Below are 21873 nucleotides of genomic sequence, written 5' to 3'. Positions count from 1 at the left end.
AATGATTAATTACGAGCTATCCAACGAGATCCATATTGAAATACTTATCTTTTGCTTACCGAAACCTAAATATTTGGCAGAAAAAATTGTATTAATATGTATATCACTTTAGTCCCCAAACTTTCCAAATTTAAAATATAGTATATAAAATAAATAGTTCTAGTACGTGAAAATTTTTGGGACTTTACAATCTCTCCTTAAATATTTTCATCCTCGAAAATTACCCTGGCTAATAGTAGAGTCCTGGATACTTGGTTTTAAACTCCTCTTCCTTCTCCCAAGTTGACTAGCGCTGCCCATGATTTTGCCATTGCACCTTGACAAGGAAAACTTTTCTGTTTCTGAGTTGATGCATTTTTCTATCCAAAATCATCGTTGGGATTTCTTCATATTATATGTCTTGTTGTACCTCCAAACTTTGGTAACTCACCACATGATTGTGATCATTAACATATTTTATGAGTATTAAAACATGGAACACATTATGCACTGCTGGCAGTTCAAGTGGCTAGGCAAGCCAGTAAGCCACATTACCAATTCTTTCAAAAATTTCGAAGGTCCAATGAACCGCGGTCTCAACGTCCCTTTCTTTCTAAATCTCGATACACCCTTCATTAGTGCTACTTTTAAAAAAAACTGTTACTCACTTGAAATTCTAAATCCTTTCTTCTACCTTCAGCATAACTTTTTTGTCAGTTTTGCGCTACCTTTATTCTAGCTCTATTTTTATCAACTGCTTCAACTCCTTGTTCAATGATTTCAAGACCCAAAATTCTATTCTTCCCGACCTCATCCTAATGGATAGGGAATCTGTACTTCCTACCATAAAGAGCTTCATATGAGGCCATACTTATAATGGCCTAAAAAATATTGTTGTAAGCAAACTCCACTAATGGCAGATGTGTCTCCCAACTACTTTCAAGATCCATAACACATGCCCTCAACATATCTTCAAGAGTTTGAATGGTTCTTTTTGAATTTCTATCTGTTTGTGGATGATAAGCAGTACTAAATTTCATTTTCATCCCTATAGCTACTTGCAAACTATTCTAAAATTTTGATTTGAACCTCGGGTCTCTATTTGAAACAATGGTGATAGGAACCTTATGCAATCTGACTACCTCCCTGATCTATAATTGTATGAGCTGTTCCATATTGAAATTTCCTTTGATTTGCAAAAAATGGGCTAACTTCATCAAACGATCAACCACTACCCAACTAGCATTGTGACCTCTTGTTGATCTCGAAAAACCTATCACAAAGTCCATCACTATGTGTTCACATTTCCATTATGAAATATCCAAAGGTTTTGAAGGTCCTAATGACCTTTAATGTTTTGCCTTAACCTGCTGACACACAATACATCTCTCCACAAACAAGCAAATTCAACTTTTCATGTTTTTCAACCAAAATATATCTCGGAGTTCTCGATATATTTTTGTACCGCTAAGATGTGCAGCATACAAAGTGGAGTGAGCCTCTTCCAATAGCTTATTTATTAAACCTTCATCTTTAGTTACACACAATCTTTCTTTAAAATCAGTGCTTTATTTGTAGAAACTTCACATCCTATACGTTTATTCGTACCAATCTCAACTTAATCTTCTGCAGAAATGGATTCTTATCCTGTACTTCCTTGATTCGATCTTGAAGAGTATGTAGCAGATGTATGATGACCTCTAAGCTCAATTTCTCAGTGTCCTTTACCAAGTGTTCCTCCACCGTGGGTAAAACTACTAAATACGATCCGATCATCGTGCTTAAGGCGTCTACGGTTACGTTAGCCTTACTTGAATGGTAAAAGCTAGTACAGTCATAATCTTTCACTCACTTCAACCATATCTTCTATCTCAAATTTAGTTCCTTCTATGTGAGGAAGTATTTGAGATTTTTGTGTTCTATATAGATTTCACACTGTCCATCAAAGAGATAATAACGTCATATCTTTAAGGTGTGAATTATCATTGTAAGCTCCAAGCCCTGTGTTGGATAGTTCTGTTCATACTGCTTTAACTATCTTAAGGCATAAGCAATCACTTTTTCATATTGTACCAGAACACAGCCCAAACATTGGTTGGAGGTTTCACTCTAAATTACAAACCCATCTGATCCTTCAGGTATTGTTAATATAGGAGCTGAGACTAATCTCTACATGAGTTCCTGAAAACATTTTTCACACTTTTCTACCATTGAAACTTCACGTTAAACTGAGTCATCGGCCTCGTTGCTTTTGAGAAACCATCAATAAATATCTTATAATAGCCAGTCAACCCGAAGAAATTGTGAACTAGACGGCCACTAGTCGATCTAGGCCAATTTGTTGTGGCTTCTACTTTAATTGGGTCTACATCATTACCCTGAGTGGTAACCACATGGCCAAGAAAAGTCACTCAACGAGCTAAAATTCACACCTTTTGAATTTAGTATATAATTTTTCTTTCATTAAAGTTTCAAGTATTACTCAGAGTTCTTCTTAGTGCTGCTTCTTATATTTCGAATATACAAGTTTGTAGTCAATGAATACTACGATGAATTGGTCAAAGTACTAATGGAACACTCGATTCATTAAGTCCATAAACACTTCTGGAGCATTGGCCAAGCAAAATGGCATGACAATGAATTCATAATAGCCATAATAATCCTGAAAGTAATTTTTGGTATATCGCTTGCCTTGACCTTTAGCTGATGATATCCTGACCTCAAGTTAATCTTTGAAAACTCGTTGTACCTTTTAACTAGTCAAATAAATTTTTTATTCTTTGTAGAGAGTACCTATTTCTGATAGTCAGGTGGTTCAATTCTCGGTAGTCAATATACATCCTCATACTTTGGTCCTTCTTCTTCACAAAAAGTATTGGAGCACCCTAAGGAGATACGCTTGGTGGAACGAAACCCTTTTCTAGTAACTCTTCCAACTATAACTTCAATTCTTGAATTTCGTTTGGTGTCATTTTGTACGGGGCCTTAGAAACTGGCGCTGCTTAGAAAACCAAGTAGATTGTAAACTCCACCTGTCTATCTTGTGAATTTTTTGGTAGATCTTCTAGGATTTATCTGTAAAGTCTCGGACAATGTTAATATCATTAACGATTGTTTCTATATGTTTGGAACCAATGATATTAACTAAAGATCCCTGATATGACTTCTTTCTTTGCATCTTCTCCACCTGTAAAATCGATACAATGTTAGGTAGAGGCTTGAACTTTGCTCAAAAGAAATTAAACTCTTAAGCTCCAGGTTTGTGAAATAATACTTCTTTCTAATGGCATCCAATGGTTGCATGATTGTATACTAGCCAGGCCATGCCTAGAATAAAATTGAAGTCTTTCATCTCTAAAAGGTATAAGTCTGCCAGTAGTATCTTTTCATCAATCTCCAATTTCATAGCCCTAGCCATCTGATTTGTACAAAGAGTTCTTCTTGAAGGGATGCTAACCTCTAATACATTATCCTATTTCATACATGCAATGTTAGACTTAGCAGCGAAGGATACAGAAATAAAAGAATTTGTAACTCCAGAGTTAAAAAGTACATAAGAGGGTATATCGAATAATAATAGAAACCTGTTTTTGTAACTATAGTGTTAGACTTTGCGACTTAGGATATAATATAATAAATATACACAGGTACTTCAAATAATTATAAAATACATGCTATAACATTCGAATCTTGCTCTGCCTTCTACTGATTTAGTGCAAAAACTCAGACTTTCCATTTCTTGTTCTTGCCACGATCATCATTCTTCTTCTTTGGAGACTTTGTAGAGTTGAGAGCTATGTGTTCCGACTTTCCAAGTAAGCATTCACCCCTCTGAGGTTTATTACATTTAGGACAATGTGTAATACTTCCAGCAGCCCTACCAATTCGAACTCCTATGCTTGATCTTTTGTTCTGCCAGTGACGTCTGTCCTTGCTTAGATCATTTCACTTTTTTCCCCCAATGATTCCTTGCTTTACTGGGTATACTACTCAAATGTAGTCCTTTGATATGAATAACATGAGTCCTTTCCAACATTTTATGATATGAAATGACATGATGAGACATAATGATCATGCTGATCTCCAAGGGTAATCCATTTTTGAACCTCATGATCTTCTTAACTTCAGTATCCACTAGGTATGGAGCATACCTTGAAGCTGCTCAAACTGCATCTCGTAATCAGTAAGCTACACGTTTCTCTATCTAAGCTTCAAAAACTTTGATTTCTTGAAATCTTTCAAATCCTGTGGAAATTACTTTGCCATTTCTTCATCTTTAAAATGTTCCCAAGTCAAGTTACGCTACTACTCTTCAGTCCTAGTGCGTGATAGATTCCCACTAGTGACCAGATGTTCCAACCAACATAAATTCTGCACATAGTACCTTCTATACATCCATACAAGCAATGTGTCGAAATATGTACTCCAAGCCTCTTATCCACTCTTCAATAGCTAGTTGATTAGAATCACTGTCGAGGGTACGAGGCTTGTACCTACGAAATTGCTCAAACACTGAGACAGCTCCGGGGGCAAACGGAGGTACATTCTGTTGTGGTGGTGCATTTTGTTGTAGGGGTGTTTGATTCTGCCTACTCAATTCTTGTACCGCTCGTAAGAAATCACACATCAAATTCATGTGGGTAGGTGGTGCCATTTCCTAAAATTTAACATCAAGTCACCCGTCACATATCGTTTCTAAGTCTAACATGCTATACCTATATTATCGTAATACATACACTAGTCGATCTAGGCCAATTTGTTGTGGCTTCTACTTTAATTGGGTCTACATCAATACCCTGAGCGATAACCACATGACCAAGAAAACTCACTCGATCGAGCTAAAATTCACACTTTTTGAATTTATCTTATAATTTTTCTTTCCTTAAAGTTACAAGTATTACTCATAGTTGTTCTTTATGCTGCTTCCTATTTTTAGAATATACAAGTATGTCATCAATGAATATTACGATGAATTGGTCAAAGTACTGATGGAACACTTAGTTCATTAGGTCCATAAACACATCTAGGGCATTGGCCAAACAAAATGGCATGACAGTAAATTCATAATGTCCATAATAATCCTGAAAGCAGTTTTCAATATATCGCTTGCCTTGACCTTCAGTTGATGATATCCCGACCTCAAGTTGATCTTTGAAAACTCGTTGCACCTTTTAACTAGTCAAATAAATCTTTTATTCTTTGTAGAGGGTATCTATTTCTGATAGTCAGGTGGTTCAATTCTCAGTAGTCAATATACATCATCATACTCTCGTCCTTCTTCTTCACAAAAAGTATTTGAGCACCCCAAGGAGATACGCTTGGTGGAATGAAACCCTTTTCTAGTAACTCTTCCAACTATAACTTCAATTCTTGAAGTTCGTTTGGTGCTATTTTGTACGGGGCCTTAGAAATTGGCGTTGCTTAGGAAACCAAGTATTTTGTAAACTTCACCTGTCTATCTTGTGGAATTCTTGGTAGATCTTCTAGGATTCATCTATAAAGTCTCGCACAACATTAATATCATCAACGGTTGTTTCTATATGTTTGGAACCAATGATAATAACTAAAAATCTCTGATATGACTTCTTTCTTTGCATCTTCTCCACCTGTAAAATCGATACAATGTGGGATTTGGGTTTTCTAGAGGCTCGCAAGGAGGATGCCGAGGACACCTCTTTTGATGAAGATACATCTTTAACCACTTGAGCTTCTGATTGTCCATCCTCTTCTATCAAACCTGTCTAGCTTGCAGATTTTATGGCTATAAATCGTAATGAAGCCGAGCTGCAAAAGATAAGTAAGCCAAAACTTCTATTGAGGCTCTTCTTTTCCTCGAGGTGAGTGAGTATGCCCTTAGAGGATAATACCCCTCTTGGACAAGAAGATCTCACTCTTAGGGATCTCCAGCATTTTCCCAACTTAGATAGATAGCGGTTTTTGCCTCTTTTTCTTAATTTTTGTTTTATGTATGACATTTCATTTATATTTGTATGGAAATGCTATTTCGGCAATTCACTGCTGAAATATTATTGTTTATGTTGTACGACTTGATTCATTGGGCCATCTTTTTAGGATCGCATTGTGTTGCTCGCTTGTGATTTACTTATACTTCGCATATGTGTACGTATGAATTTGTATCAACACCAAAATATTCTTTCGTTGATTTTTCATTTTGACAACGTGGCTTACGAAAAAGGGAATGCGGATTGTTATCCTCTCCTTGCTATAAGCACTTTTGCAATATGTCATGACATTTAAATGTGCTTGGACATGGCCTCGTCCTTTAACAAAAATTTCCTTTGGGGTGGAAATTAATCCACATCTTCAGTTGAAATTTCTTTGAAGAACTAAATCTTGCCCTTTTATTTCTGCGAACATTATATTAGGTTCGAAATTTGTCTATGTTTTAAGACCCATGCTTCATTTAGTACTTACAAAGTTAACTTTACTGGCTGATCGCAACATTGGATACTTGCTTTCTTAGAAAAGGATTTTCAAGCATGTTTTTGTTTTGTTCAGCCATGAATACGGAATCACCCTTTGAGGGTATTGGGGCTAATTTTTGTAGAGCGCTGAAATAACATTCTTACTCAGTGACTTGGTTTCCCTTGATATATGCTATTCCATAGGAGTTTAAAATTTTTAGCACAAGTGATGGATAGATGTTATTGCTTCTAGTTGCTTCAAGGATGGTCTTCCTAAGATCCCGTTGTATGCAGATTTACTTACCATGATTAAGAAGTCTGTGTACCCTTGAAATGCAATTGGCTCTTCGTCGAGCTCAATTGTCAACATAATTTGGCCCATTGGGATCTAACTGACCCCAACAAAACCATATTTAGGTTTGACCTTGGGTGTCCAAAGATAATCAAACAGTTTTTCCTTGTTTACATTTGTCACATTTTTTTTTTCAACGATATTTTAATTTTTTTATTGATATTTTCTATTACAAATTTATGGTGAGTCACTGAAACAAATTTCTAGAGAATCAGGTTGGACGCAAGGAGATGGACTAACAAGTGTGGAGTCGATTGATAGTATGATCCTTGGTACTGTTACTTTATTAAATCCCTGGCAAGAGAATCTTCTTATGACATTGAAGTTTGGTCACTTTTCAAATTTTTATGACACGTTTCTCAGCGCAAGAATTAAGAAAAGTTCGAAAATTTTTTCCATTCATCTCTATAAGTATTTGAACCAATTTGTGAGCTATGAGTTTTGTATCTTAGCTAGAGTCAGCTTTTACGATGATGAGTTTATTTTCTTCTAACATGAAAATATTGACTATTATTGTCTATTTTTCAAAATGAACTTGTTATCAAGAGATTCAACATAGAAGTATGTTTAAAAGCAACTATTATATTTGTTATATCTATCTCAATTTGTAAAATAGATCATTTATCAGTACTATACATACTTTTAAGGCCTTGTATTCTAAACATGAATGATGTCATAACTTGCAACTGCATTTCTTTTACGTTGGGTGTATTTTACCTTATTACGATAAGGGTATATTTGATTGTAAGAATGGAACTTGCATGTGAAGAAAATAAGTTCTGGACAATTAAAGTGTCTAGAACTTTTTTGTATAAACATTGTAACTTAAAACTGTTGGATTGACTTAATTCTCAACCTAAAAATACTGTACTTTTCCATCTTTTGGTATTTGGTAGCCATTATTTTTCATGAAACTGGTCATTTTTCTAGTATTTTATTTCTTGATAGCCATTATTTTCTATGCAACTTGTACCTTTTATCCATTCGACATTGACATAAAAAGTTATATAACCAATTTTTAGATGGCATAAGATTTTAACAAAAGCCCAATATATAATAATCAACACTGTATGTATCTTTCTAAATGATATTCTGAATTCCTCAGTTAGAGGTTGTCAACATTCCCACACAAAAATAAATAAATAAAATAAAATAAATAAATTTAAAATTGAAAGAATAACACACATGTTACAAAAAGGATAGAAATATATATTAGGTTATGCTTTATAAGTTAAACACGTTTTCAACAAATATGCTAGACACCAACTACTAATTAAGACACAAGTCAATGACATCATAAAGTACTAGAGGTGGATCACGGCCAATTTCTCAAATACCAAGTCACAGATAAATTTTTCATCATTTAAGCTCATAAATACTCTAGCCAAACTATCATATGAGTGAAATACTTTCATGACTTCTTGATGTCATGATTGTCTAAGTTCACACACTTGTAATTTTTCTAGAACTAATTGTCAATTGATGTAGTTTAGTGTATCTAATATTGCTTTAGTCTCTATAGCATTAGCAATTTTTTTTAGACAATTCGGTAATGCTCGATATGACACTAATAATCTCATCAATGGGTTGAGTACGTCTACGCCGAATTTTATTGGTCTTCAGCTTATCAAATTCTGGTATTCCCTATAAAAAAATTGGAGAGAATATATGTTTTATGTTTAGTTAATGTCCAAAAAGAACTATACTACTAATATGTAGGCTGTTCTTTTTGCTGTTTTCAATAAGTTTTCTATTTTTGGTTTTCCAAAATAGTGAAAACGTATTCTCTAATGAATTTTTGAATTTTTTTTTTTCTCTTTTTGATGTTTTGAGCATTTTCAATCCAAAATTTTGATGTTTTTAGTATTTTCAGGCCAAAACATGCAAATTATGAAAACATGGAAAACGGTTCCATTTTCTCCAAAATTCTTTCTTTTTCTTGAGCTACAATTTGCCACCTCCTTCCATCAATATCAACCACCACTCGCCACCTAAGCCATTGGACCCACATACCACGGCACCTCTTTACCTCCCTCTACAACCTCCAACCATTGTCTACCCACAGACCGCCAGAAACAACACCAATTCCCATCCAAAACTGTGATCGCAGTCACGTTTTTCCCAGTTGCTTCCACATCCAGCCACCCTCTCAATCGTGGAGCACCACCACAACATTCCTTTCAACCAGGCGCATCTAGTTCTACCATGGGTCACCCTCAATTTCAACTAGAATTGGCTGAACTTGTTGGAGCAGTCAACAAGATTTGTGAAAAATTGTCACTGTCAGGATCCTAGCTGCAGCTTGTCCTCCAGCGTAACTCACAATTGTAACCCTATTCAGCTGAAGGTAATTTTATTGCCTTCTTCTCCCTCTTTTCTTTCTGGTTTTGCTGGTTCTACTCCTTATTTTCCCCATTTTATTTTCCTAAATTATATAACTGCTATTTACCCAATTAGCTCAATTTTCTTAAAATTCACAATTGAGTCTAAGAAATTTTGGGTTTCTATTATTGTTGGATGGGGTATATTATTGAAATGCAGAATCATGGTGGGTCAACCATTTGGGTATACTTACTCTTCTGATTGAGCATTTTCTTTTCTACAATATACTGGTGGACATCCCCATCATGGACCACATGATTTAATAAGTTATCCTAGGATAATGAACGAATATGTGAAGTAGAGATAGAAGAAGCTACAGTAATAGGTGTATGTGTAGAAGATTACTGATGTACTTCTATTATATAAATAATAGAAAAATAAATTTTATTTGGAACGAGTTATTAGCTATAAAGAAATATGAACATAAAATACTTAGGAATATAGTAATTTCAACAAAAACATGTTGACAAACTTTTTATAGCATTTAATTGCATTTAAATACTTGGGAGGATTGATTGAAAAATGTATAAATTTGGATATAATACAACTCTATTACACAAAATTATCATGTAAGAAGTCTCTAAGGTGCCAACTAACTGAATGTCTTCAATATATGATATAGCTGTGCTTGTGTTTGATCTTTTAAACTATATAGTTCATTATGGATACATGGAACATTGTTGTTACTCATTGCGCACCACCAAAATTGGAACATTATTACAGTATACATCATTCTATGAAATAGATATTGGCACAAATTTGAAAGTGTAGAGAGTTCTTTTGCACTGCATGCTGTTGCTTAAATGCTCGCACCAGCTATTGCATTGATGTGCAGACATCCTGTGGGCACATGTTTACTTGAAATTTCTCCATATTACTCTCTGCATCTTAATTTGTCTGTAGGTTGGAGATGACAAGACATTTTAGGTGAGTTGAAAAGTGACGTGTTAGGTAGTTTTCCAATCCGATTCCTTTGAAGTATGACATTAGCCCTATTAGCTTTTATCTGGAATTGAACAGATCGTTAGATTGGTATCATATAAATGTGCAGGGTAACTCTGTATAGGGAACATATAGAATTGCTTGTTATACTCCCTGATATGATCCAGGAGTCGAACCCGACGAAGGCAAGTGTGAAACGAGACCCGTTGATAGTCGATAGCGGACTAATGATGTGATCAAGGACAAAGCTAGTGAAACAAGCGATGTGATTGCTCGTTCAAGAAACCATTGATGGAACCATGTTCGGGACTCAAAATGGAGCAACTTTCATGTTTGGGTCGAAGGCCGAATCAACTTGGATCAATTTGTTATCAAGCGATGAAAGTGGAGGCTGAAAACAACACCATGCGGCCGCACAGGCAAAACCACATGCGGCCACACAAATGCATACCAAAAACAAAAAGTGCAATTTCAGTTGAACCATGCGGCCGCACAGGCCAAAAATTTGGCGAATTTTTCAATTTTGGCAATTTTCTATATGTTGTTAGATTTTGATTCTTTTCCATATTTTGGAGATTATACTCGACTTTTGCACAATTTTTACCTAATTTTTAGGTTTAGTATAAATAGGAGTTTCCAGTCAATTGTTAAAAAACCTTTGACATTATTGATATTGAATTAAAAGTGAAACGTTTTGTCTTCTCTTCATCGTTCTTCATTGAACAATTTCGAACTTATCAAGTGTTAACTTTTGGTGTTCTAACAACCGGATATAATTCTTGGATTGCGTGATCAAGGGGTCTTTCAAGCGTCGTTCTTGTTGGGTTTTTTGGTTCGACTTTCTTTTGGGCTAATCCTAAACTCTTGGATTAATTTGGCTTTCTTGGGTTCGTCAATCTCGTTGTGGGTTTCGTAGTCAACGTTGCTACGGGGTTCGCATCAGTTGGTATCAGAGCTTTGGCTCCAAATTAATTGAAGGTTATATCTTTTCTTTATTTGTTTGGGTCGTTAATTTTTCTTTTTTTGTTTTTCTTCATTCTTGTTTTCTTTTCATCGTTTTGTTGAGTTGTTGGTAGTTTACTCACCTTCTTTCATCAAGGAGTAATAAAAAAAAAAGTACAAAAACGAAAAAAAAAAGGTTTACTGTACATTCGAGGTACTGTTCATCTTGAAGTATTGTTCACAAAAAACAAAAAAAATATATATATATAAAAAAAAATTTGATATCATTGTTTGATTTTGTGTTTTTTTTCTACCAACAACAATTCCTACATTGTGTTTGATTTTTGGGATATTCAATTGGGTTCGAGTCTTTCATTCTTCTTTGAGTCTATTCACATATTCGTGTCAAAACATTCATCTATTCCACTTATTCAAGTCCTTTAAGTCTCGTGGTCTTTGATTAATATTCGGTTTGCTTGAATTGCCGGTAAAACAATTGATTTAGTTCACTTGGTTCTTTGAAGTGCTTGGAGGGAGACTTTGAGTGGTAAAAGGCTGAGTGGTGAGTTTAATAGAGGGAAAAAGCCATAGTGAGTGTTTTCCGAGTGAAATCTTTGTGAGGCATAAAAAAATTGTGTGATATGATGTCGGAAAGAGAAGGTTCTAACTCAAGCCGAAATGGTAATGACAACAATGCATCGGAGGACATGATAAGGAGGTTTGAAAGGGTACTTGGTGATGTTAGGGAGAAGGTAGATAGGCAAGGGGAATGAATGGCACAAATGGGTACTACAATTGCTAATCTTAGCCGGGGACAAGTGGAGATGTCTAATGCTAGGGGGCCGGGTAGGCGTTAATCTAGGAGAGGAAGGCGGGATGAGTATCATAGTGATGTGGATGATTTTGATGAAAATGACATTGATATGGGTCGAGCGAGGCATAGGGGCGATAGGATGGAAAGACGGGGTAGAAATAACTTGGGAGATGAAGTAGATGGAAATTTGGGAAGTATTAAAATGACTATTCCGCAATTTAAGGGGAAAAGCGATCCGGAAGCATATTTAGATTGGGAAAGGAAGGTTGAGATGATTTTCGAGTGCTATAATTATTCGGAGGAGAAAAAGATAAAATTGGCGGTGCTTGAATTTGTGGATTACGCGATATCTTGGTGGGATCAAGTACTGACATCACGGCGTAGGGGTCGAGAAAGGCCAATTAGCACTTGGGATGAGTTGAAGATGTTGATGAGGATGAGGTTTGTTCCGAGTCACTATTATAGGGAAATCCATCAAAAATTATAGGGTTTGTACCAAGGATCGAAAAGCGTAGAGGATTATCACAAGGAGATGGAAATTTTTACGATTCGGGCTAATGTGGAGGAAGATCGGGAAGCTACCATGGCACGGTTCTTGAATGGGTTAAATCGGGATATTGCAAACATTGTAGAGTTGCAACATTATGTGGAAATCGAGGACATGTTACATGTGGCAATGAAGGTCGAGAGGCAATTGAAGAGGAAGGGGACATCTAGGCAACCGTTAGGTACTTCGACTCCTAATCTAACATGGAAATCGAAGTGGGATGATAACAATAAAAACGGGGCTACACCTAGAGGTAAAAATGATTGGCAAAAGGGCAAAGATGAAAACGCTAGCAAATCAATATCAAAACCGGAGGCACAACCGTCGCGCAATTGGGACATCAAATGTTTTAGGTGTTTGGGAACGGGTGTTAATGAAGAAGAAAAATTTGAAGGACCGGTTGGGGATCTACTAGTCACAAAGCGAGCTCTCACTACTCACGTCAAAGCGGATGACTTGGAGTTGCAACGGAGAACATTTTCCACACTCGATGCCACGTCAACAATACGGTATGTAGTGTTATAATTGATGGTGGTAGTTGCACTAATGTAGCTAGCGTATCTCTTGTAGAAAAATTGGGTTTAACATTGTTAAGACACCTGAGACCTTATAAATTGCAATGGTTGAATGAGAGTGGCAAGGTGAGGGTGAATCGAAGGGTGTTACTTAATTTGTCAATTGGGAGTTATAGGGACGAGTTAGTGTGTGATGTGGTGCCAATGCAAGCAGGACATATTTTATTGGGGCGACCATGGCAATACGATAGGAAAGCTATGCATGATGGGTACAAAAATTGATATAGTTTCATTAAGGATGGAAGGACCATTACTTTTGTGCCATTAACACCGACGCAAGTCTATGAGGACCAATTAAAATTGAGAAGTGAGGAAGAGAGGAGAGCAAAAGAGTTAGAAAAAAATGAGAGCAAATAGTGAGTTGGAGAAAAAGAGAGAAAATGTTGAGATAGCCATTAGAGAGGAAAAGAGAAAGCAATCACAAGAGAGAAATGAAAGAGAGTGCCCCGAGAGAAGAGAGAAAACACGAGCGAATTTCTTTGCAAAAGAGAGTGATTTGAGGATGGCGGTAGTTGAGAGAAAAGAGATGATCTTGTTCATTTATAAGGAATCACTCCTCAATTTTGAGGAAACTAACCCACCCCTCCCTAGTTTGGCTAAGTCTTTGTTGCAGGAATTCGACGATATATTTTCGGAGGATGCACCAAGTGGATTGCCGTCTATTCGAGGCATTGAACATCAAATTGACTTCATACCCGGAGCTGTCATTCCAAATCGACCGGCTTATCGAAATAATCCCAACGAGACTAAGGAGTTTCAAAGGCAAGTGGAAGAGTTGATGAGTAAAGGATACGTGAGGGAAAGCATGAGTCCTTGTGCGGTACCGGTTTTACTTGTACCAAAAAAGGATGGAACATGGCGAATGTGCGTGAATTGTAGGGCTATCAACAACATAACGGTAAAGTATCGTCACCCTATACCTAGGTTAGATGACATGCTTGATGAATTACATGGTTCTTGCATATTTTCTAAAATTGATTTAAAAAGCGGGTATCATCAAATTCGTATGCGGGAGGGTGATGAATGGAAAACGGCTTTTAAAACTAAATATGGTTTATATGAATGGTTGGTTATGCCGTTTGGACTCACAAATGCACCTAACACTTTTATGCGTTTAATGAATCATGTTTTACGTGCTTTTATAGAAAAATTTGTTGTGGTTTATTTTGACGACATATTAATCTATAGCAAAGACCTAGGAGAGCATTTGGAACATTTAAAATGTGTGCTAATTATTTTAAGGAAAGAACAACTCTATGCTAATCTTAAAAAATGTACATTTTGTATGAATAGAGTTATATTTCTTGGATTTGTGGTTAGTGCTAGTGGGGTAGAAGTAGACGATGAAAAGATAAAAGCTATTAGAGATTGGCCGACACCTAAAAGCATAATGAAAGTTAGGAGTTTTCATGGTTTGGCTAGTTTTTATAGGCGATTTGTAAAGGATTTTAGCACTATCACTGCACCACTCACGGAAGTAGTTAAAAAGAGTGTAGGTTTTCATTGGGGTGATGAATAAGAACTTGCATTTAATACTATTAAAGGTAGATTGTGTGAAGCACCTATTTTGGCATTACCTAACTTTGATAAAACATTCGAGATTGAGTGTGATGCATCAGGAATAGGGATTGGAGCAGATTTAATGCAGGATCGGAGGCTTATTGCATACTTTAGCGAGAAATTGAGTAGAGCTGCTTTAAATTATCCTACATATGACAAAGAACTATATGCACTTGTTCGAGCTTTGGAGACTTGGCAACATTATCTATGGCCGAAGGAGTTCGTAATACACACCGATCATGAGTCACTAAAGTACTTGCAAGGACAAGGTAAATTGAACAAGAGGCATGCATGGTGGATGGAATTCATTGAGACCTTTCCATATGTCATTCGGTATAAACAAGGTAAGGAAAATGTGGTGGCGGATGCGTTGTCTCGAAGGTACGTCTTGCTAACTACTCTTGATTCTAAGTTACTTGGGTTTGAACATATTAAGGAATTATATGAAAAAGATGTTGATTTTTCAGATATTTATTTGTCATGCATTAAGGGGGCGGTTGATAGGTTCTTTAGGCATGAGAGGTATTTATTTCGGGAAAATAGGTTATGTGTTCCTAATTGTTCTATTCGAGAATTGTTAGTAAGAGAAGTACATAGTGGTGGATTAATGGGACACTTTGGGGTTCAAAAGACTTTAGATGTAATGAAGGAGCATTTTTATTGGCCTAAGATGAAAAGTGATGTTGAGCGAATTTGTAGTCGATGTATAGGTTGTAAAAAGGCTAAATCTAAGGTTTTACCACAATGTTTGTACACACCTTTACCTACACCTAGTGAGCCTTGGGCTGATATCTCGATGGACTTTTTTTGGGTTTATCTAGGACTGAGAGAGGTCGGGATTCTATTTTTGTGGTTGTAGATAGGTTCAGCAAAATGGCACATTTTATACCATAACACAAAATTGACGATGCCACGAACATTGCTGACTTATTCTTTAAAGAGGTTGTGCATTTACATGGGTTTCCTAGAAGCATAGTGTCGGATCGGGATGTCAAATTTTTGAGCCACTTTTGGAGAGTTTGTGGGGGTAAGTTAGGCACTAAATTACTATTTTCCACAACTTGCCACCCAGAAACAGATGGGCAGAACGAGGTAGTGAATAGGACTATGACACAATTGTTACGCACAGTAATCAATAAAAATTTGAAGAGTTGGGAGGAGTGTCTACCATTTGTTGAATTTGCATACAATCGAGCTGTTCACTCTACTACATTATATTCTCCATTTGAAATTGTAGATGATTTTAATCCACTAACTCCTTTGGATTTAATTCCTTTACCTGTGAATGAATGTGTTAGTCTAGATGGCAAAAAGAAGGCGGAATTGATTAAGTCACTCCATGAAAAGGTAAAAGCGCAAATTGAAAACAAAAGTAAGTTGGTTGCGTTGCAGGTGAACAAAGGTAGAAAGTGCGTGACATTCGAGCCAGGGGATTGGGTTTGGGTGCACCTTAGGAAAGAGCGGTTTCCAAAGCATAGGAAGTCCTAGTTGCAACCAAGGGGCGATGGTCCATTTCAAATGATTGAAAAGATAAACGACAATGCTTACAAGTTGGACCTTCCAGGTGAGTACAATATTTTGGCTACTTTTAATGTATCTGATCTCTCTCTGTTTGATGCAGGTTTAGATTCGAGGATGAATCCTTTTGAAGAGGGAGGGGATGATATGATTCAGGAATCGAGCCCGACGAAGGCAAATGCGAGACGAGACCCGTTGATAGTCGATGGTGGACCAATGACGCGATCAAGGGCAAAGCAAGTGAAACAAGCGATGGGATTGCTCGTTCAAGAAACCATTGATGGAACCATATTCGGGACTCAAAATGGAGCAACTTTCATATTCGGCTTGAAGGCCGAATCAACTTGGATCAATTTGTTACCAAGCGACGAAAGCGGAGGCTGAAGACAACACCATGCGGCCGCACAGGCAAAACCACATGCGGCCACACAAATGCACACGAAAACCAAAAGTGCAATTTCAGTTGAACCATGCGACCGCATGGATTTACACCATGCGGCCGCATAGGCCAAAAATTTGGCGAATTTTCCAATTTTGGCAATTTTCTATATTTTGTTAGATTTTGATTCTTTTCCATATTTTGGAGATTATACTTGACTTTTGCCCAATATTTACCTAGTTTTTAGGTTTAGTATAAATAGGAGTTTCCATTCAATTGTTAAAAAACCTTTGACATTATTGATATTGAATTAAAAGTGAGATGTTTTGTCTTCTCTTCATCGTTCTTCATTGAACAATTTCGAACTTGTCAAGTGTTAATTTGTGGCGTTCAAACAACCGGATATAATTCTTGGATTGCGTGATCAAGGGGTCTTTCAAGCGTCATTCTTGTTGGGTTTTTTGGTTCGACTTTCTTTTGGGTTAATCCTAAACTCTTGGATTAATTTGGCTTTCTTGGGTTCGTCAATCTCGTTGTGGGTTTCGTAGTCAACGTTGCTACGGGGTTCGCATCACTCCCTGCTCCTGATCTGTGAATTTGCATGGGATTGCTGATGGGGCTAGCACTATGGCTATGATCGAGTCAAAGCTGAGATATGCTAAACTTTGCATGGTAGAAATTGAACTCCACTTCCATTGGTAAATGAAACTGTTCGAGAGCTATTGAATTACAAATAATTTGTATAGTTGTTGAGCGAATTCATTGCTTAAAATAATTTGGATAGCTGTTGAGCTAATTACAAATAATTTGTATAGCTATCGAGCGAATTACAAATAATTTCTATAATGAATTTGTTTATATGCTGGAATGTCTCTTTTGTGCCATGATGAAACACAAAGCTATCTACTTTATCTAAGCCTTTCTTGTAGATGGCTTGATTGTTGACAAAAATAAAAATTATGATTTTCGCAATTTTTCTTTAATTTCTGAATGCTTGATTGCTTGTTTTATTTGAATCAATGATGGTTATTTAATACTATGAAATTTATATGTTATGTCAAGATTCACCAACTTCAAACTTTATATTTCAAGATACTATAATAACATTAAACTATTATAATTTATTGAATAAATATATTTCTTAAATAAAATATTATAAAAAGATATTCTCAAAATTTTAAAGTAAACGCGTTTTCGAGTTTTATATTTTGAGAAACAACTTTTCAGAATCACAAAAAGAATGTACTTTTTGCAATTTCAAAACACAAAAATCAAAATGAATTCAAAACTTAAAACTAAAAAACTGAAATACGAAAAGAACAACCCCTAATATTTTTATATATCGATGAAATGTTATACTTTAATAAACTCCTCCAATGCTAGTGCATCGATTGTGGCATGTACAGTGTTAGGATCCGACCCAAAATTGCTCATGCTTAATAATCGACAAACTTTAACATATTCTTTCTTAGAGTCTTCAATCGTGCCTTACATCCTTATTTGACACCACAACTCCGTATTCATTGTACATGCTCTCAATTGCTTTGGACACCAGCTATGATGTAAAGCCATAGTCATTCCTTTTGTGTTTGGCCAACACTTGGTAAAGTATTGAACTTATCATACAACCATACATTGCATCACTCCAATGTATGTGACGAATCCTAGAATTGGTACGAGTAACAGAATCTGTCATGAATTACTTGTGATGAAAATAGATTTGTTTCAAAGATTATGCGCTCATTTGCGAGTATATGAATTGGTTGATAGTAACTCTATCCAAATTGAGGAAAAAATGGTCATTTTTTCGAACACAGTCAAGCATAGCCAACATAATCAAGAAGGAAATTTTACTTTAATCCTAGATCCTAGGACTCGTCATGTATGCTGGAAGGATGCAGTGGGTGGTTTTATGATAAGTGCACTACTTCAACAAGTGTTGTTCGTAATAAAAAGATGTGTGTGTGTGTATTATCCTTTTCAAACAACCCAGCTTACCGCTATGCAATCACCTTCCACGTCCACCCACTACCAAAGAGCAACTCTGCAAATGTGTCTTGAAATTGAAATGCATTACAAATGTAACCAAATTCTAAACTTACACATATTATGATGACCCAAATTTTAAAGAATTAAATCGTTACTAAAAGTTTAATTCCCATGGTTTAATAAATTTATCAAACATCCTAACATGAAAATTTACGTTCAATCAATAACAAATAAAATATATAGGAAACATAATCAATTGAAACATGTCTCAAATCTTAAATAACAAAATTTTACATGGAACTAAAACTAAAATGACGCTGCAAAATAAAGATCCATAGTCATGTTATCCCAGATTATTTTTATTGAATTCCATAATTTCTGGTATCACGACTGCACCTCATCGCTTGCTAACCATTGACCAGTTCTAACTTGTGAGGAGTAGGGAGAAGGGTGAGTACATGGAAATATTCAGTAGGATATGAAAAATCATAGTGCAATCTCGAATAAAAATATTTAAATCATACGTCAAAAATATCATCATGTCATCATGTCTTTAGAAATCGGTAAGAGCTCAATAAACATCATATATTTGGTGCCAGATGGTCATAACATGCATATCATATCATATCTTTAAACTTTTATAAGCATAATAATTCAACATGAAAATAAACAATTTAAATGGGATAAAAGAATTGCACATCGTTATCTACTTTTCTAGATCGAATAAATTTAAATGGCGAAACCAAAATCATGTTCCAAATTTTTATTTTCAGCCTGCTGTTGTGTTTATAAAAATTATATAGAATGATGAAAGAAAATCTGACTTTTTCTTTGTGGAAAACGTTTGCATAAATGAATATATATAAGATAAGTGGCCTGTAGAAAGTAGAAGTCCAAATTACCCAAAATTTCTATCCAATTCAAATAAAACAACCCATTTTAACTCTATCTCAACAACCCACGTGGCTACCCACTTCCACAAAACAAACAATAGTAATGAAATAATATTTATTGACAACTTCTTTAAACTTTAATAACTTAGGATTCGCTTATCCAAATTAACTTTTTCTCGAATCCAATATACATGATTAATTATGAGCTATCCAATGAGCGCCATATTGATATACTAAGTCCTCGTTTGTTTTCCATTTTTTTGCCAATTAAAATGAAAAATATGACCGTTATTCATCACATCAAGCCACTATGTATCTCTTGTTTGGAACCCGTAACGGCTATATTTTTCATTCTCATTTTTATATTAATGTGTACCAAATGAGTCCTAAATATCACTCTAACAAATTCCAATTACTTGGCTAGAATAAAATTGAGTTTAATATATTGCACTTTAACCCCTCAACTTTAAAAAAATATATATATAGCATATAGTACAAATAAATTTTTATATAAATTTTCGGGGTGTTATAATCTCTACTCCTTAAAAAAGAATTTTGTCCCCAAAATTTTATTTGGCTAATCGAGGAGTTTAGATACTTGGTCTTAAACTCCTCATCCGAAAAAAATAATAATATCATCCCTGTCAATCTATTATGGTCAAAATATCATGCTTAAATTCCTATTTTGACACCAAAATGTACTTCATGCTTGCATATACCAGTAAAGGAATCATGTTTTACGTGAGATATAAATCATAAATTTAGCGAGAGAAATGTGCATGTCATCAAATCTATGAGAGAAATAGAAAATGTAAAGTTGCACAAAAGATTTGAATAGTCATTTAGTTCCTTACACCATTATATACATTAGAGTCGTTGGAGGGTGGTCGATTGTTGGTCGTTGAGTGCCAAAAGTCTTTCAAATTCTATATATATATATATCGTTATCAAATAATTATTTATTTCACATAACAATTTAAGTTAGTCACATCCTCTCTCTCTCTCTCTCACACACACACACATGCACAATCTTTTTAAAACCTTTTTTTTCCTTAATTTTTTTCTAAAAAAATTATTTTTGGGCTATTTTTCACGTCAATTTTTTTTTTCAACTTTTAAAATTTATATGAGTTTGCAGAACAGTAAATCCTATCCTCTAGTACCAAACTGGACCCAACCAAATTTTAAAGATTTAAATCATCACTAAAAATTTCATTCCCATTGTTAAATAAATTTATCAAACATCCCAATATGAAAATTTACGTTCCATCAATAATAAATAAAACATAAAGGAAACATAATCAATTGAAACATGTCAAAATTTCACATGGAAATAAAACTAAAATAACACTGAAAAATAAAGATCCATAGTCATGTTACTCCAGATTATTTTTATTGAATTCCATAATTTTTGGCATCACGACTGCACCTCGTCGCTTGCCAACCAACATCTCATTCTAACTTGTAAAGAGTAGGGAAAAAGGATAAGTACATGGGAATAATCTGCAGGACATGAAAAATCATAGTGCAATTCCGAACAAAAATATTTAAATCATGCGATAAAAATATCATACTATCATTATATTTTTAGAAATCAGTAAAAGCTCAATAAACACCACATCTTTGGTATCGGATGGCTATAACATACATATCATATCATATCTTTAAACTTTCATAAGCATAATAATTCAACATGAAAAGAAACAATTTAAATAGGATAAAACAACTGTACCTCGTTATCCAACCTTTTTAAATAAAATAAATTTGAAACCACAAAATAAAAGGAAGTTGGCAGACATATCAAACTAAATTATTTGACATTTTTTGTTTTAGAATTTTTTTTTAAATCAATTATTCTAAGTACTACTAAAATACTTTAGGCAACATCTCAATTTTGAAGTTTTTTATGTATGTGATTCTGTTAAAAATGTAACAATATATATCACACTCCATTGACATTGGATCCACAGTTTTTTAATAAATTGACTAGGCTATAGCATCCCCCACTGTGCCTTTTAGTGTGAATACAAAATATCAAACTACTACAGCCCGTGACATATTGCCACATGTCACGTTTTGTTAAAAAATGCAATGTCGCTTTTGTAAAAGGTGACATTATGTTACTTTTTGACATACAAGAACCTAACATGTTAAAAGTTGCAGATATGCTATTGTTAGGTAACATATTGCAATTCTTGAACACTATTACTAATATTGATCAGCTACATCAGCAATATCTCCGCTCCATTGACATTGTAAAGAAAATATATTCAAAACTTCACTTTTTGTTATTCATGCCGAGTGACATACAAGATGCTAGCATGTTAAAAAAAAAAGGTGATATAATGTCACTTTTTGTTAAAAAGGTGACATACAAAAAAGTGACAAACATGTTATAGTTAGGTACTAATACTAATATTGATCAGCAACATTACCAATATCCCCATTCAATTTATATTGTAAAGAAAACATATTCAAAATTTAAAAAATTAACAACTAAAGCAGCCCGACCACTATTTAACATTGTCATTTTTTGTTAAATCAGTCATTACATACAAAACATCAATTACAAACCA

The sequence above is a fragment of the Olea europaea genome, chromosome 23 (assembly GCF_002742605.1).
Source record: "Olea europaea var. sylvestris chromosome 23, O_europaea_v1, whole genome shotgun sequence".
NCBI classification, from domain to species: domain Eukaryota; kingdom Viridiplantae; phylum Streptophyta; class Magnoliopsida; order Lamiales; family Oleaceae; genus Olea; species Olea europaea.
This window is presented reverse-complemented; position numbering follows the sequence as displayed.